Consider the following 15,900-nt stretch of genomic DNA (forward strand, 5'->3'; position numbering starts at 1 on the left):
TGATGGATTCAGAATACTGAATCTGAATATCTTGATTGTCTGGTTGCTGATGTTTTTGTAAATGAGGTCAGTAGTAGTTATAGGTTTTTCCATAAACTGATCCAAGGATTAGGCTTTTTCATATCCAGTACTTCTAAACTATGTAAAGTTTAATTTCATCATTGAGAAATGATGTCCAATGTGTATTGTAGAAATGTTTACAATCCTACACATGACTCATAGTTAGTGTGTACTCAACAGTGAAAAGCCTTCATGTATTATACACATGACTCATAGTTAGTGTGTACTCAACAGTGAAAAGCTTTCTTCATAACCAGCTCCTGCAGAACCACCATTAGTGTCATCACCAGTCTCAGTGACATCACTACCATCAACACCTTTAATTGACATTCATTAACACCTTTGTTTCTGCAACAGCTGGAGTCTGAATACTGGAGCCCAGACCTGAGAATGGTCACGCTAAATTAAATGGGTTTATTATGAAGGTTTATGTGACGAAGTGTGTGATTCTACAGTCAGATGCATTATTTATAATGATTATTTTAGCCTATATAATAAAGTTATAATGGTAATATTATAAGTCATTATAAGTTTATGTAAGTGCACTTATACAGTATTTTTCACTACTCTTCATTTTGTACATTGCAGACCTTTACTTGAACAGTTAAACACACACACACACACACACACACACACACACACACACACACACACACACACACATCCTACATGGTCCCTAGCTGTGTCCACACAGTATCCAGTGATAAGTTGACATGAAAGGTTTGGCTGCATCACTGCCAATGGTTAATATATTTGTCAAGTCTCCCCTAAGAGTGATTCAAACTGTATGTTATTATCAACCCCTTAAAGACCAGAGACCAGACCTGAGCTGTAGAGTAAAATAGTAAATCATTTTTATTGAGCACAAATCATATGATGACATTTAGTCCAGTAGTGAAAGTCACGATACAGAGCCCAACCCAACACTAAACTCCCCAGACTCAGAGCCCAACCCAACACTAAACTCCCCAGACTCAGAGCCCAACCCAACACTAAACTCCCCAGACTCAGAGCCCAACCCAACACTAAACTCCCCAGACTCAGAGCCCAACCCAACACTAAACTCCCCAGACTCTTCATGTGCACACAAAACACACATCTAACAATTCTACCATAAAAACACAACTAACAATTCTACCATGACAACTATAGTATGAAAGTGGTATGATACAATGATGCATTTGGATAGACAGAAAAAGCTGAAAGTAAAATAATAGCTGTATTATTGTAAGAACAACCATAACCCTAAAATATGTTAAATACCGATTACAGGATTGAAACATGATTTAACATCAACATACGATTATTTTATACTTTGATTTGAAGAATAGCTTGGATAAATGAATACAGTTATGATTATCCTTCACACCAATCACACTGAGCCACCTCTCCTTTTACATCATCCCCACTGGTAAGGCTTTAGGGGGATATATATTCAGACAGCATCCCCACTGGTAAGGCTTTAGGGGATATATATTCAGACAGCATCCCCACTGGTAAGGCTTTAGGGTGACATATATTCTTCACACTGAGAATTTAAATGACAAGTGAATGACAGAGGAACAAAAACATATGAACTTCAATTTAAATACCTTAATTTTATATGATGAAATACCGAACACAATTATTTATGTGATTACACTTTTATGGTTTATGAGATAACATGCGTAGACAGATCTGCCAATTAAGATGCAAACCAACTGGCAGCAGTGTTGAAGAGCCCCTTGCAAACCAGATCTGTTCATGCATTTGAAGTTGTAAACCAATTGTTGAAGAGCCCCTTGACCTTAGACTTCATCTTATCCAATGTTGACTTTTCTTTTCCAGTCAGATCTTCTCCCTCTGCCATCTTCTTCAAAAGAACTGCCCTTTCTCTTACTTCTTGTAACTCTTGGATACGCTTCTTATATCCACATTTGGCCTCCTGTTGCTCTGTCTGTATGAGGATATCAATGTAATCTGGAGTAGACAAAGGATCTGGACGAAGGGCAATCTCTCTCAGACGTTCCAGGGATTTAGTTAATGTGGTCATCATTTCTACAACTTCCATCTGCATCTGCTCATATTCTAGTTCCAACTGTTCAATGATTTTTTCTTTGTTCATCTTCCCTCCCAGTGCTACCTCATATTTTTTCTTCAGATCCTGATACGTCCTCTTCTCTGTTACACGTTTTATCTCCCATCGGTAAGTCATGTTAAAATGAACACTCCAGTGGCATTTCCCGGGACACACTGTGCACTTTCCACCTCTCATTGCAGCACAGCCTCTTTTGTCTGCATCCTTTGATCTACTACAAGGATAGTGGCAGCTGAAGTTGCACCCATGGCAGTTGGTGATGAAGGTTCCTGATGGAATATTTATCTTGTCAGATTTGTCAACTATTACTACATAATCGAAGTCCTTATTTTCCTTCATGTGGGTCTCGCAGTTTTGCAGTGCATGTTTTGTGGTGTTTATTTCCTCCAGTTTAGACAAACCTAGTCGTATCTTTGGCTGCACCCCCTCAATAGTTGCCTCAAGCTGCTTGCGCTCGTTGAGAACTTCCTTTGTCAGGGTCAAACTCTGAGGTTTCATCAAGTTCAGATGAGTGAAGAATGTATTCATGCTGGCTTTCCCCATCTTCCAGAACATGTAATCAAAGTTGTCCTCATCACTGCTGGCTCCTGTATTGTTGGCAAAGAGCACAGAGTTGTTGAATTTGAAATGAAGAGGGGACCCATCATCTGGATTTGATGCACATGGGATGTGGGCAGCTTTGATTGCCTCCAGTACTGGGGGAGATTTGCCATCAGCAAAGGTCACCAGAACAATGATGTTGGTGGCGATGTCCTTCCCAAAAATGTAGAGGATGGCATCAAAGATGTATTTCTGTGTGTGTGTCAGACGAGCTAACGCAGACTGCACTACAAAGCACACTGCATCAATTGTATCAATTCCACCCTTGACTGAGAAAAACTTTCTAATTTTTTCTGTGATTTCTTTGTCTTGTTTGATTCCTCTGGTGTCCCCAAAGCCTGGAGTGTCAATGATTGTGAGAGAGAAGGGAACTTTGAATCCATCTGTGTGGAAAATCTCATAGGCTGTCACCTCCGAGGTCTGACTGTTTGCTTGTGTTGTGTGAGTTTGTTCATCTATCAGTTTATATCTCCAGTTGTCGTCCCATTCAACTCCAAGAACGTAGTTGATCATGCCGTTGATGAGTGTGGTCTTGCCAGATCCAGTGGCACCAACAACCATGATGGTTTTGTTTGATGGTTTGTTTGTTGGTGGGCTTCCAAAAACCTTCTTGTTGAGGTGACCATCTCGTGCCTTTTTCAGATTTAGCAGGCGGACTGGTGAGAGCAAATCATCACCTGGGAAAACGGTGAACTTCCTCATATCCATTTGTACCTTAGTTGTCTGTTTAAGGTTGGAATTGAAATAGGAGTGTGAGTTAAAAAACTGTAATAAAAGTATTTTTACCAACATACTATTCCAAAGTGTTCTGTACAGAAACACATCATAAACAATATTTAGATGCATGCAAGAGGTAAAAATGGACCCTTTGTACATGATAAATAATAAAGAGACTATGTGACCCTATATGGGTCTCAGAAAGTCTTCAACATCACAACCAATATCCTCCTTTGGAACTGGTACAGATGTGAGGGACTTTGAAGGGCAGGGCCTTATAAAGGCACACAATTAAGTAAGGAAACAATTCTGCATTCTCTGATTGTGTCCATGTGTGTAATGTTCTGCAGAAAGTTTTGCAACATGAGTGTGAGGCTCAGAAATATCTTATAGGTTTGCAGATTTGGTGTGTAGCTTTGCTTTTTGAGTCACATGTTTAAGGGTCTCATGTAAAATTGTTGTGTGTAAGCAACTGGACAAAAACATAATGAATGAAATCAGCACTACTGTACCGTGTTGCCTGCAGGCTCCGCTGTCTGCTTGCTGGCTGACATAGTGTCTGTCTGGGTGCCGAACAACTGTGATGATAAAACAGATAAAGCAAGAATTAATTAATCCAATATGACACAGTTTGATCAGTTTTGAATAAAGCCTTGTTTTTGTTTAGTCTTGTGAGCCAGACGTTTAACTATCAACATGTTTTGTGGGAAACACTGTCTCTCTCTTCAGCAAAGGTTTGCCAACATTGAATAGAAAGTGTCATTTGACTGATTCAAAATGACCAGGATCAGCGTACAAAGCTATTTCTGAAACCCAGTGTCATATCATGGACCAATACCTTGACTGCAGTAGCAATATAACAGTTTATGTGTCCAAATTAAATTCACATGTGAGGCTTCTTTCAGTCAAACAAAAATATATCCCTAAATCCAACACCAGAGTAAAGTTGAGTTCATCTTGCTACATAAGGGCAGAGGTGGGTAGTGTGAAGGTTGCGGTGCGACCGCACATGAACTGCACACTTCTGCCCAATGTTTTCAACCACTAGCGCACCCAAACAGACATGGTTTGCACACACACGCACACACAAACACTCATACCACTGATTACAATTGGATCCACCTCATGGAAACTGCTAATTGCCTGTACTGGCGGAGGGGACACTATAAATGGTCTAGGCCATACCACTTGAGTAAGATTTTACAAACCTGTGAGACATTATGTATTTATTTATTACATGGTTGTTTCTTTGTTTGATAGTGCGGAAGTGCTATGTTTATGTGTCAGGGTCTGTTTTGTCATTGTTGTATGGTTTGGTTTTTGTGTCTACCCCCGTGTGTAAAAATGGTGCTGGCTGCCATAGGATATGTTCATTGCTCTGTCTAGGTCAGGGAATCAAGTCTTGTTGTCAGGTATGTGCATTTATGTGGACCTTTTGTTTTACTGCAGATTTTTGCCGTATTGTTAATAGAGCTTGGTACTGCTACATATTGTCCTCTACCCCATTTAGAGGCTGAGCTGGTGATATTCCTGAAGACTGCTGCTTTTTGTCCTCTGCCTATTGAGAGGCTTAGCAGTTCTCCAGAATATTTGGAATGCATAATAAACCTTATATTTGAACCCTCACTGTGTCTCTGAGCTTTTCGGGCCAAACCCACACATGTTGATGGCAACTGAGGCTCAGTCCGTCACAGGTAGTAACGCTATGCTTACGCCGTTACATGGAGTTGATTATTGTTTCCCAATTAATTGCACTTTTTAAATTTAATGCTAAGTACTTTTCACTCTTACTCAAGTAGGTCTACATGTACAATGAAAAAATGTAGTTATACTGTGTTCCTGTCACGTCTGTGTTGAACTCTGCTCCGGCCACGCCCCCTTCAGCACACTCACAGTACACTCAGACGTATGTGTTGCAATGCGTTTATCCAACGGATGCCTGAGGAGGAGTCTGGCATATGGGGGTGTGTTGATAACGGAGACGTTATAGTGAGATTGACAGGTCAACAAACCAATCATGCCGCTAGCAAGCTGTTTACCTTGTGGCTAGTAGCATGCTAACATTAGATAGGTGGCTCAGACACCAAATCCTCAGCACACATATTTTTCAGTTACAATAACAGGTTTTTTAAATTGTACAGTGCTATTTCTCGGTAACTTTAAAAAAATCTAAGCAAAATCACACTCATGTTGGCAGAAAGTTTTGCAACATGAGTGTGAGGCTCAGAAATATCTTATAGGTTTGCAGATTTGGTGTGTAACTTTGCTTTTTGAGTGACATGTTTCAAGGTCTCATGTAAAATTGTGTGTAAGCAACTGGACAAAAAACATAATGAGTGAAATCAGCACTACTGTACCGTGTTGCCTGCAGGCTCCGCTGTGTGCTTGCTGGCTGACATAGTGTATGTCTGGGGGGCGAACCACTATGATGATAAAACAGATAAAGCAAGAATGTATTAATCCAATTTGACACTGTTTGATCAGTTTTGAATAAAGCCTTGTTTTTGTTTAGTCTTGTGAGCCAGACGTTTGACTATCAGCATGTTTTGTGGGAAACACGGTCTCTCTCTTCAGCAAAGGTTTGCCAACATTGAACGGAAAGTGTCATTTGACTGATTCAAAATGACCAGGATCAGCATACACAGCTATTTCTGAAACCCAGTGTCATATCATGGACCAATACCTTGACTGCAGTAGCAATATAACAGTTTACGTGTCCAAATTCAATTCACATGTGAGGCTTCTTTGAGTCAAACTAAAATATATCCCTAAATCCAACACCAGAGTAAAGTTGAGTTCATCTTGCTACATAAGGGCAGAGGTGGGTAGTAACGCTATGCTTACGCCGTTACATGGAGGTGAGTATTGTTTCCCAATTAATTGCACTTTTTAAATTTAATGCAAAGTACTTTTCACTCTTACTCAAGTAGGTCTACATGTACAATGAAAAAAATTAGTTATACTGTGTTCCTGTCACGTCTGTGTTGAACTCTGCTCCGGCCACGCCCCCTTCAGCACACTCACAATACACTCAGACGTATGTGTTGCAATGCGTTTATCCAACGGATGCCTGAGGAGGAGTCTGGCATATGGGGGTGTGTTGATAACGGAGACGTTATAGTGAGATTGACAGGTCAACAAACCAATCATGCCGCTAGCAAGCTGTTTACCTTGTGGCTAGTAGCATGCTAACATTAGATAGGTGGCTCAGACACCAAATCCTACCAGACGTATTTTTCAGTTACAATAACAGGTTTTTTAAATTGTACAGTGCTATTTCTCGGTAACTTTTAAAAAATCTAAGCAAAATCACACTCATGTTGGCAGAAAGTTTTGCAACATGAGTGTGAGGCTCAGAAATATCTTATAGGTTTGCAGATTTGGTGTGTAGCTTTGCTTTTTGAGTGACATGTTTCAAGGTCTCATGTAAAATTGTTGTGTGTAAGCAACTGGACAAAAACATAATGAGTGAAATCAGCACTACTGTACCGTGTTGTTGCCTGCAGGCTCCGCTGTGTGCTTGCGGGCTGCCATAGTGTGTGTCTGGGGGGCGAACAGTGGTACAGGAGGTAGAGAAGTTGTTTAGTAATCAGAAGGTTGCTAATTCGATTCCCTGTCGAAGCGTCCTTGAGCAAGACACTGAACCCCTAATTGCTCCTGATGTGCAGTGTGCCATCAGTGTAAATGTACAAAATTTGTATACACCCTTGTAAGTCGCGTTTGGATAAAAGCCTCTGCTAAATGACTAAAATGTAAATGTAAATGTAAACTATGATGATAAAACAGATAAAGCAAGAATGTATTAATCCAATATGACACAGTTTGATCAGTTTTGAATAAAGCCTTGTTTTTGTTTAGTCTTGTGAGCCAGACGTTTAACTATCAACATGTTTTGTGGGAAACACTGTCTCTCTCTTCAGCAAAGGTTTGCCAACATTGAACAGAAAGTGTCATTTGACTGATTCAAAATGACCAGGATCAGCGTACACAGCTATTTCTGAAACCCAGTGTCATATCATGGACCAATACCTTGACTGCAGTAGCGATATAACAGTTTATGTGTCCGAATTCAATTCACATGTGAGGCTTCTTTGAGTCAAACTAAAATATATCCCTAAATCCAACACCAGAGTAAAGTTGAGTTCATCTTGCTACATAAGGGCAGAGGTGGGTAGTAACGCTATGCTTACGCCGTTACATGGAGGTGAGTATTGTTTCCCAATTAATTGCACTTTTTAAATTTAATGCAAAGTACTTTTCACTCTTACTCAAGTAGGTCTACATGTACAATGAAAAAAATTAGTTATACTGTGTTCCTGTCACGTCTGTGTTGAACTCTGCTCCGGCCACGCCCCCTTCAGCACACTCACAATACACTCAGACGTATGTGTTGCAATGCGTTTATCCAACGGATGCCTGAGGAGGAGTCTGGCATATGGGGGTGTGTTGATAACGGAGACGTTATAGTGAGATTGACAGGTCAACAAACCAATCATGCCGCTAGCAAGCTGTTTACCTTGTGGCTAGTAGCATGCTAACATTAGATAGGTGGCTCAGACACCAAATCCTCAGCACACATATTTTTCAGTTACAATAACAGGTTTTTTAAATTGTACAGTGCTATTTCTCGGTAACTTTAAAAAAATCTAAGCAAAATCACACTCATGTTGGCAGAAAGTTTTGCAACATGAGTGTGAGGCTCAGAAATATCTTATAGGTTTGCAGATTTGGTGTGTAACTTTGCTTTTTGAGTGACATGTTTCAAGGTCTCATGTAAAATTGTTGTGTGTAAGCAACTGGACAAAAACATAATGAGTGAAATCAGCACTACTGTACCGTGTTGCCTGCAGGCTCCGCTGTGTGCTTGCTGGCTGACATAGTGTATGTCTGGGTGCTGAACAACTGTGATGATAAAACAGATAAAGCAAGAATTAATTAATCCAATATTACACAGTTATACAGTTTTGAATAAAGCCTTGTTTTTATTTAGTCTTGTGAGCCAGACGTTTGACTATCAGCATGTTTTGTGGGAAACACGGTCTCTCTCTTCAGCAAAGGTTTGCCAACATTGAACAGAAAGTGTCATTTGACTGATTCAAAATGACCAGGATCAGCGTACACAGCTATTTCTGAAACCCAGTGTCATATCATGGACCAATACCTTGACTGCAGTAGCAATATAACAGTTTACGTGTCCAAATTCAATTCACATGTGAGGCTTCTTTGAGTCAAACTAAAATATATCCCTAAATCCAACACCAGAGTAAAGTTGAGTTCATCTTGCTACAAAAGGGCAGAGGTGGGTAGTAACGCTATGCTTACGCCGTTACATGGAGGTGAGTATTGTTTCCCAATTAATTGCACTTTTTAAATTTAATGCAAAGTACTTTTCACTCTTACTCAAGTAGGTCAACATGTACAATGAAAAAATGTAGTTATACTGTGTTCCTGTCACGTCTGTGTTGAACTCTGCTCCGGCCACGCCCCCTTCAGCACACTCACAATACACTCAGACGTATGTGTTGCAATGCGTTTATCCAACGGATGCCTGAGGAGGAGTCTGGCATATGGGGGTGTGTTGATAACGGAGACGTTATAGTGAGATTGACAGGTCAACAAACCAATCATGCCGCTAGCAAGCTGTTTACCTTGTGGCTAGTAGCATGCTAACATTAGATAGGTGGCTCAGACACCAAATCCTACCAGACGTATTTTTCAGTTACAATAACAGGTTTTTTTAAATTGTACAGTGCTATTTCTCGGTAACTTTTAAAAAATCTAAGCAAAATCACACTCATGTTGGCAGAAAGTTTTGCAACATGAGTGTGAGGCTCAGAAATATCTTATAGGTTTGCAGATTTGGTGTGTAGCTTTGCTTTTTGAGTGACATGTTTCAAGGTCTCATGTAAAATTGTTGTGTGTAAGCAACTGGACAAAAACATAATGAGTGAAATCAGCACTACTGTACCGTGTTGTTGCCTGCAGGCTCCGCTGTGTGCTTGCTGGCTGCCATAGTGTATGTCTGGGGGGCGAACAGTGGTACAGGAGGTAGAGAAGTTGTTTAGTAATCAGAAGGTTGCTAATTCGATTCCCTGTCGAAGCGTCCTTGAGCAAGACACTGAACCCCTAATTGCTCCTGATGTGCAGTGTGCCATCAGTGTAAATGTACAAAATTTGTATACACCCTTGTAAGTCGCGTTTGGATAAAAGCCTCTGCTAAATGACTAAAATGTAAATGTAAATGTAAACTATGATGATAAAACAGATAAAGCAAGAATGTATTAATCCAATATGACACAGTTTGATCAGTTTTGAATAAAGCCTTGTTTTTGTTTAGTCTTGTGAGCCAGACGTTTAACTATCAACATGTTTTGTGGGAAACACTGTCTCTCTCTTCAGCAAAGGTTTGCCAACATTGAACAGAAAGTGTCATTTGACTGATTCAAAATGACCAGGATCAGCGTACACAGCTATTTCTGAAACCCAGTGTCATATCATGGACCAATACCTTGACTGCAGTAGCGATATAACAGTTTATGTGTCCGAATTCAATTCACATGTGAGGCTTCTTTGAGTCAAACTAAAATATATCCCTAAATCCAACACCAGAGTAAAGTTGAGTTCATCTTGCTACATAAGGGCAGAGGTGGGTAGTAACGCTATGCTTACGCCGTTACATGGAGGTGAGTATTGTTTCCCAATTAATTGCACTTTTTAAATTTAATGCAAAGTACTTTTCACTCTTACTCAAGTAGGTCTACATGTACAATGAAAAAAATTAGTTATACTGTGTTCCTGTCACGTCTGTGTTGAACTCTGCTCCGGCCACGCCCCCTTCAGCACACTCACAGTACACTCAGACGTATGTGTTGCAATGCGTTTATCCAACGGATGCCTGAGGAGGAGTCTGGCATATGGGGGTGTGTTGATAACGGAGACGTTATAGTGAGATTGACAGGTCAACAAACCAATCATGCCGCTAGCAAGCTGTTTACCTTGTGGCTAGTAGCATGCTAACATTAGATAGGTGGCTCAGACACCAAATCCTACCAGACGTATTTTTCAGTTACAATAACAGGTTTTTTAAATTGTACAGTGCTATTTCTCGGTAACTTTTAAAAAATCTAAGCAAAATCACACTCATGTTGGCAGAAAGTTTTGCAACATGAGTGTGAGGCTCAGAAATATCTTATAGGTTTGCAGATTTGGTGTGTAGCTTTGCTTTTTGAGTGACATGTTTCAAGGTCTCATGTAAAATTGTTGTGTGTAAGCAACTGGACAAAAACATAATGAGTGAAATCAGCACTACTATACCGTGTTGTTGCCTGCAGGCTCCGCTGTGTGCTTGCGGGCTGCCATAGTGTGTGTCTGGGGGGCGAACAGTGGTACAGGAGGTAGAGAAGTTGTTTAGTAATCAGAAGGTTGCTAATTCGATTCCCTGTCGAAGCGTCCTTGAGCAAGACACTGAACCCCTAATTGCTCCTGATGTGCAGTGTGCCATCAGTGTAAATGTACAAAATTTGTATACACCCTTGTAAGTCGCGTTTGGATAAAAGCCTCTGCTAAATGACTAAAATGTAAATGTAAATGTAAACTATGATGATAAAACAGATAAAGCAAGAATGTATTAATCCAATATGACACAGTTTGATCAGTTTTGAATAAAGCCTTGTTTTTGTTTAGTCTTGTGAGCCAGACGTTTAACTATCAACATGTTTTGTGGGAAACACTGTCTCTCTCTTCAGCAAAGGTTTGCCAACATTGAACAGAAAGTGTCATTTGACTGATTCAAAATGACCAGGATCAGCGTACACAGCTATTTCTGAAACCCAGTGTCATATCATGGACCAATACCTTGACTGCAGTAGCGATATAACAGTTTATGTGTCCGAATTCAATACACATGTGAGGCTTCTTTGAGTCAAACTAAAATATATCCCTAAATCCAACACCAGAGTAAAGTTGAGTTCATCTTGCTACAAAAGGGCAGAGGTGGGTAGTAACGCTATGCTTACGCCGTTACATGGAGGTGAGTATTGTTTCCCAATTAATTGCACTTTTTAAATTTAATGCAAAGTACTTTTCACTCTTACTCAAGTAGGTCTACATGTACAATGAAAAAAATTAGTTATACTGTGTTCCTGTCACGTCTGTGTTGAACTCTGCTCCGGCCACGCCCCCTTCAGCACACTCACAATACACTCAGACGTATGTGTTGCAATGCGTTTATCCAACGGATGCCTGAGGAGGAGTCTGGCATATGGGGGTGTGTTGATAACGGAGACGTTATAGTGAGATTGACAGGTCAACAAACCAATCATGCCGCTAGCAAGCTGTTTACCTTGTGGCTAGTAGCATGCTAACATTAGATAGGTGGCTCAGACACCAAATCCTACCAGACGTATTTTTCAGTTACAATAACAGGTTTTTTAAATTGTACAGTGCTATTTCTCGGTAACTTTTAAAAAATCTAAGCAAAATCACACTCATGTTGGCAGAAAGTTTTGCAACATGAGTGTGAGGCTCAGAAATATCTTATAGGTTTGCAGATTTGGTGTGTAGCTTTGCTTTTTGAGTGACATGTTTCAAGGTCTCATGTAAAATTGTTGTGTGTAAGCAACTGGACAAAAACATAATGAGTGAAATCAGCACTACTGTACCGTGTTGTTGCCTGCAGGCTCCGCTGTGTGCTTGCTGGCTGCCATAGTGTATGTCTGGGGGGCGAACAGTGGTACAGGAGGTAGAGAAGTTGTTTAGTAATCAGAAGGTTGCTAATTCGATTCCCTGTCGAAGCGTCCTTGAGCAAGACACTGAACCCCTAATTGCTCCTGATGTGCAGTGTGCCATCAGTGTAAATGTACAAAATTTGTATACACCCTTGTAAGTCGCGTTTGGATAAAAGCCTCTGCTAAATGACTAAAATGTAAATGTAAATGTAAACTATGATGATAAAACAGATAAAGCAAGAATGTATTAATCCAATATGACACAGTTTGATCAGTTTTGAATAAAGCCTTGTTTTTGTTTAGTCTTGTGAGCCAGACGTTTAACTATCAACATGTTTTGTGGGAAACACTGTCTCTCTCTTCAGCAAAGGTTTGCCAACATTGAACAGAAAGTGTCATTTGACTGATTCAAAATGACCAGGATCAGCGTACACAGCTATTTCTGAAACCCAGTGTCATATCATGGACCAATACCTTGACTGCAGTAGCGATATAACAGTTTATGTGTCCGAATTCAATTCACATGTGAGGCTTCTTTGAGTCAAACTAAAATATATCCCTAAATCCAACACCAGAGTAAAGTTGAGTTCATCTTGCTACATAAGGGCAGAGGTGGGTAGTAACGCTATGCTTACGCCGTTACATGGAGGTGAGTATTGTTTCCCAATTAATTGCACTTTTTAAATTTAATGCAAAGTACTTTTCACTCTTACTCAAGTAGGTCTACATGTACAATGAAAAAAATTAGTTATACTGTGTTCCTGTCACGTCTGTGTTGAACTCTGCTCCGGCCACGCCCCCTTCAGCACACTCACAGTACACTCAGACGTATGTGTTGCAATGCGTTTATCCAACGGATGCCTGAGGAGGAGTCTGGCATATGGGGGTGTGTTGATAACGGAGACGTTATAGTGAGATTGACAGGTCAACAAACCAATCATGCCGCTAGCAAGCTGTTTACCTTGTGGCTAGTAGCATGCTAACATTAGATAGGTGGCTCAGACACCAAATCCTACCAGACGTATTTTTCAGTTACAATAACAGGTTTTTTAAATTGTACAGTGCTATTTCTCGGTAACTTTTAAAAAATCTAAGCAAAATCACACTCATGTTGGCAGAAAGTTTTGCAACATGAGTGTGAGGCTCAGAAATATCTTATAGGTTTGCAGATTTGGTGTGTAGCTTTGCTTTTTGAGTGACATGTTTCAAGGTCTCATGTAAAATTGTTGTGTGTAAGCAACTGGACAAAAACATAATGAGTGAAATCAGCACTACTGTACCGTGTTGTTGCCTGCAGGCTCCGCTGTGTGCTTGCGGGCTGCCATAGTGTGTGTCTGGGGGGCGAACAGTGGTACAGGAGGTAGAGAAGTTGTTTAGTAATCAGAAGGTTGCTAATTCGATTCCCTGTCGAAGCGTCCTTGAGCAAGACACTGAACCCCTAATTGCTCCTGATGTGCAGTGTGCCATCAGTGTAAATGTACAAAATTTGTATACACCCTTGTAAGTCGCGTTTGGATAAAAGCCTCTGCTAAATGACTAAAATGTAAATGTAAATGTAAACTATGATGATAAAACAGATAAAGCAAGAATGTATTAATCCAATATGACACAGTTTGATCAGTTTTGAATAAAGCCTTGTTTTTGTTTAGTCTTGTGAGCCAGACGTTTAACTATCAACATGTTTTGTGGGAAACACTGTCTCTCTCTTCAGCAAAGGTTTGCCAACATTGAACAGAAAGTGTCATTTGACTGATTCAAAATGACCAGGATCAGCGTACACAGCTATTTCTGAAACCCAGTGTCATATCATGGACCAATACCTTGACTGCAGTAGCAATATAACAGTTTACGTGTCCGAATTCAATTCACATGTGAGGCTTCTTTGAGTCAAACTAAAATATATCCCTAAATCCAACACTAGAGTAAAGTTGAGTTCATCTTGCTACATAAGGGCAGAGGTGGGTAGTAACGCTATGCTTACGCCGTTACATGGAGGTGAGTATTGTTTCCCAATTAATTGCACTTTTTAAATTTAATGCAAAGTACTTTTCACTCTTACTCAAGTAGGTCAACATGTACAATGAAAAAATGTAGTTATACTGTGTTCCTGTCACGTCTGTGTTGAACTCTGCTCCGGCCACGCCCCCTTCAGCACACTCACAATACACTCAGACGTATGTGTTGCAATGCGTTTATCCAACGGATGCCTGAGGAGGAGTCTGGCGTATGGGGGTGTGTTGATAACGGAGACGTTATAGTGAGATTGACAGGTCAACAAACCAATCATGCCGCTAGCAAGCTGTTTACCTTGTGGCTAGTAGCATGCTAACATTAGATAGGTGGCTCAGACACCAAATCCTACCACACATATTTTTCAATTACAATAACAGGTTTTTTAAATTGTACAGTGCTATTTCTCGATTTCTCGGTAACTTTAAAAAAATCTAAGCAAAATCACACTCATGTTGGCAGAAAGTTTTGCAACATGAGTGTGAGGCTCAGAAATATCTTATAGGTTTGCAGATTTGGTGTGTAGCTTTGCTTTTTGAGTGACATGTTTCAAGGTCTCATGTAAAATTGTTGTGTGTAAGCAACTGGACAAAAACATAATGAGTGAAATCAACACTACTATACCGTGTTGCCTGCAGGCTCCGCTGTGTGCTTGCTGGCTGACACAGTGTATGTCTGGGTGCTGAACAACTGTGATGATAAAACAGATAAAGCAAGAATTAATTAATCCAATATTACACAGTTATACAGTTTTGAATAAAGCCTTGTTTTTCTTTGGTTTTGTGAGCCAGACGTTTGACTATCAGCATGTTATGTGGGAAACACTGTCTCTCTCTTCAGGCTCAGACACCAAATCCTACCAGACACAATTTTCAGTTACAATAACGGGTTTTTTACATTGTACAGTGTCTATTTCTCAGTAACTTAAAAAAAATCTAAGTAAAAAAAGTCAAACAAACTACTTTTAGGTACAAATACGACCATCTACAGAGTTTGGTCAGCCATCTTTTTTTTTATTCTAAACTTTGCGCTCTTTAGACGTGAGCATCGAAGCGATCTGATTGGCTAGTGCCTGTGCTGTCGTATTTGCATGGTTTTATTGACCAGCAGGTGTCACTAGAGTGCATTCAAAGCTTCGAGTAATGAACCTTTTTTCAACACGCCTGGCTGGAAAACTTTGAGGGTTCATGAAGCTTAATATCGCCATCACTACTGGAGACTAGGAACTAAGGAACTTGAGACTCGAGACACGGGAACAGGAAACCAGAAAACACCAAAGTCACAGCAAAGAACACAAAAAACAAGGAGGTATAAATACTAGACTTAATTGGTCATGTGACCAACTAACTAGAAGACAGACAGGTGGAAACAATGAAAGGAAAACAGACACAGGAAGCCAACCAAAGCACATGTACACACATAACAAGCACAACAGGGATGGAGTCTCATGTTTGGCGACCTCTAGAGGCCAGGAGGTACCAAATCATGACAGGTTGGTGGCAATGGCTAGGTAAGGAGGACGCGGGGCGCCATCAGGCTGGTTAGGTGCAATTGAACTACAAAAGCTGGTGGCAGATGAAGATTACCTTGATGGTATCCTTGTCCTTTACATCTGATGTTGATTTCAAGTTAATGAATTCGTTCCCGAAGTCAACATCCATGTATTTAAGCCTGAAGTCCCCTTCTACTCCGCACTGTGTCTTTATTTCT

The 15,900-nt window shown here is 40.3% G+C and overlaps 1 long non-coding RNA gene across 1 annotated transcript; it reads right to left on the reverse strand.

Annotated features, from left to right (window-relative positions):
• Nucleotides 1-895: 895 nt before the first annotated feature.
• LOC122129299 lies at nucleotides 896-1,216 on the reverse strand. The gene is made up of 2 exons (XR_006151755.1): nucleotides 1,118-1,216; nucleotides 896-986 (listed from the first exon to the last, which is right to left on the reverse strand). It is a non-coding gene; the product is annotated as an uncharacterized LOC122129299 (long non-coding RNA).
• Between the last annotated feature and the right edge of the window lie 14,684 nt (nucleotides 1,217-15,900).

The sequence above is a fragment of the Clupea harengus genome, unplaced genomic scaffold, assembly GCF_900700415.2.
Source record: "Clupea harengus unplaced genomic scaffold, Ch_v2.0.2, whole genome shotgun sequence".
Taxonomy (NCBI): domain Eukaryota; kingdom Metazoa; phylum Chordata; class Actinopteri; order Clupeiformes; family Clupeidae; genus Clupea; species Clupea harengus.